This window comes from Tupaia chinensis, unplaced genomic scaffold (genome assembly GCF_000334495.1).
Source record: "Tupaia chinensis unplaced genomic scaffold, TupChi_1.0 Scaffold000085_1, whole genome shotgun sequence".
In the NCBI taxonomy this organism is placed as follows: domain Eukaryota; kingdom Metazoa; phylum Chordata; class Mammalia; order Scandentia; family Tupaiidae; genus Tupaia; species Tupaia belangeri.
In genome coordinates this window covers 2,013,136-2,016,985 of record NW_006159547.1, presented here as the reverse complement: position 1 = coordinate 2,016,985, position 3,850 = coordinate 2,013,136, and positions in this window count along the sequence as shown.

Sequence of the window (3,850 nt, the reverse complement as noted above, 5' to 3'; positions counted from 1 at the left end):
TTGGGGAGCCCGGCGACTTAGCCATTACGCTAACGGCTAGTCCCGAAGCCCACACTCTTAATTACAATGCCACTCATGCAGTTTTAGTCTCTCAGTCAATGACTGCATGCCTAGAAAAGCAGCAGGTAATGACCTTGTTGTTTTGAGCTGTCATCCATAGCAGATCTCAGACCATGGTAATACCAGCACCAGTGGAAAGTTTTAATTCAAATTTCTAAACTCCACTTCCTTGGGAGGTTCAAATCACCAAACCAAGCTACATGTACAGGAACTTTCATAAGTGAAACTTCTGGGAAACAAGTTATTCATGAGTTGTTAACATGAGCTCTATCACCATAAAAAGATAAATGGACAAATGATCCTAACATCAAAAATATCTTCTAAAATCACGAAGTCTATGACCTTCTTAGTATGTGGCTTTAGAAAGTTGTTTAACCTTTCTGAACTTCAGTTGTCCTGCAGGGATAACAGTGAGTGCCTTATTGGTTGGTTTTAAGGATTTAGGAAAAGATTGCAGATATAGCATTGAGTGTGATGTTTAATATAAGAGTTTGAATTATTAAATGTAATACCATGTGACATTGACCACATTATTTTCAACATATCTGGAAATTTCTCCCAAGGAAATGCAGACTAGAAGGTAGAACAACTGATGAGGAGTTGATCCTGATATTCAAAAGAGCCTCTTGTGTATTTTATTTGCAGAACTATTATAGGGAACTGGTATCCTGAGAGTCTCTTTTAGGTGAGAATAGCCATTCTCAAGTACTTAAGAGAGAGCTTTTTCAGGGGTCTTTCAGAGAGAATCTCTTTCAGATATTTGAAACACATCAACCATGAATTACTATCAATTTTTGATCCAATTTATTAAAATAATGGAGAATCTTATTAATTCAACAATAATAAAAGCTGTCTTTTATCAGACACTGAGTGTTGGTATGTATTACTTAATTTAATTCTTACAACATTTCTGTAGGAAATATTACTGCTTTTACTTGCAGATATACAACTTTGATTCAAATTAGCTTAGATAATTTGTCATTAAAGTCATAGTAAGTGACAGACTTGATTTAAGTCCAGATCCGCCTGACTCTAAAGCTTTTGTTCCTTCCAATGAACCACACAGATTTGACACCCTTAACCATATTGTCACACTAATAAGCATTAAGTTATGTACTTCTCTACCAGAAGTTAGGGGTACAAAGATGAATAAGACATAAGTCCTTCATTAAGGATTTAATAGTTCAGAAGGGAGAAACAAATGAATACATACAATTTACAGTATAAAAAAGGTCTGACTGATGTGTACCTTGGGAGGGCTTGGGTAAGATAAGACATTGGTTTGGTTGATGCTTTAGCTAAATCCTGAAGAACTGAGTAAGCATTAGCCAACTGAATGGGCAGGCCAAGGGTGGGAATCAGAATGCCCTAGGGAGAAGTAATAGCATATGGGAAACTCAGGAGGGAGAGAGACAGAAGGCGCATTTGGGACTTGCCAACAGGTCAATGTATTTGGAGTGGAAAATGAAAGGGAGAATAGAATGCATGAAGCTTTGGGATGAAGGGTTTCTTTTTGCCAGTAATAACCAAATCAAACAAGCCAAACCTTCCAAATTGTTAGATAAGTGAAGTTCTAGGAATCACACAATGTTCCTACTCCTTATAACTTCTTGTATTTTGCTTCTTTTGAGTTTCTGGGCTGATAGAATATAGTAATTTAGAAGATGGTTGACTTAGTTACATTTAATGCAGTTATATAGTCAACATTCATATTATGGCCAACTCTGAAGACTTCATGTTTTAACTCATTTAATACTTTAACATTCCTGTGGAGACACTAATGCTTAGGAGTTGGCCTACTGTAAAATAGCTATTTAGTTGAGTTAAGATTTGAACCCAGGAAGTTTGGTTCTGGAGTCTATGCTTAAAACCTGGAGTTTCCACATTTTAATGTAAAATAGAAATACTAGGGAAGTGTATTAAGGTACAGAAGTCCAGGTTATAGGCTCAGATATTCTGAATTATCTTAGTAGAGCCTGAATATTTGTACTTTTAGCAAGTTCCCCATGTGATGTGAGTGCTTCTAAGGCCACACTGATAAACACTGCTTTGCATCACTACATTCACTGCAGGGGTTGAAACTAAGAGTGAGAAAGAGAGGGAAGAGGGCCTTTCACATTTAAGCCCATTGATACCTGGAACCTAGGCTTTGGGGAGTGGGGAGGGGCCTAGATTTTTTTTTTTCTCTAGGCTGTGCCAATTTAAGCTGCCCACTGAGACAGTAGCCAGGAGACAATCATAGGGCCACATTTAAAAGAGCTAATCATTGAGAGTTCACACTAAATAAATGTGCCAGGAGGGAGGAGACAAGCATGGATCAGAAGACAAAAGGAAAGTGGTGTCAATCAAAGGAACATCAGTCAAGGTGTCATCTGAAGGACAGTGAGAGGGCAGCAAAGGCTGAAAGGGTTCAAGAGAGGTGGAGGGAGGCGATTGAAATACAGGCCAAAGTAGGAGCCTCTGGCAAATGATGATCTCCTCCCCCACTAGATTTCCCCTGGTCAGTGCTAATATGCTCTGCCAATGTGAAGCAAAGCCAGAAACAACAGAAATGCACCTGACAGTTATAAGGCACTACATAATTAATAAAAATTGTGTTAGTGTGTGCAGGTTATAGCAACATCCAAGTGGTCACCCTTGACAGGTGTGGTGGAAATAAAAGGAATCTAAACTTTCTTTATTTAAACATCAGTGAAAGAAGGTGCTCAGAAAATATAAGATTTCTGGCCTACCACAGTACCATGAAAGTATTTCTATCATCTGGGCTTTGAAAAAGAAGAGCTTTTAGTCTGTATGTTCCAGCTGGTACTTAGCAAAGGAATACACTTAGGTGGAGTGGAAATGTTGTTAGTAATATGTTATATTTGCATAGTATTTTCAAATTTATAAAAATTTTCATATATATTTTGTTTTGTTCATTTAGAGATCTCATTTTTTATTAAATCAGTGATTAAATAGTACCCTGATAAAAACTGAATCTATTGATTTATAGCAAATAACTTATGAAGTAAATTTGATGTAGGCAGAATAATGAGAAAAATTAAATATAAATCATTAGCCAGGCTAGAATCATCAAAACATGGGGCCAGCAGATAGCATCATGGTTTCACTGCTGGACTCCCACAGTTGACAGTTTGAGTCCTGGACCCAACAGCTTAAAACTCACACTGAGGGCATGTGTGTGCATGCCCAAAATCCCAAGAAGAGAATCCAGAAGAAGAAATTGTGATGTGGCCATCCCCACTGGAGAGTGATTTCTTGCTTTCTATCTCTGTCTCTCTGGCAAGCACACATAACCTATAGCAAAAAAAAAAACAAAAAAAAAAAAAAAAAAAAAAAAAAAAAAAAAAAAAAAAAAAAAAAAAAAAAACAACAACAACAACAAAAAACCTCTGAAAGAAAAACAATAATAAGAAAAAGAAATTGTCAAAACTTAACTTTTAATAAGGAATTTAGGAATAATTGAACCTGTACTTTTGAATATAGATGCTACTAGCTACATGATTTAAATATAAATGGACTAAAATGAAATAAAATAGAAACTATAGTTCTTCAGATGGTACCTGTACTTCAAGGACTCAGTGCCGCTTAATATGGCTAGTGGCCCCTTTATTAGAGAGCATGAATATAGAACATTTCTTTGTTTCAGAAAGTTCTATCTTGAACCATGCTCACCTTGACAAATCCCCTCACTTTCCGTGATTAAAAGCATATTTGTTAAATTGAGCTTAATTTTAGGATTGGAGAATTTGAGGCACCCAAATGTCAAATGGTTTACAAAGTCATATGA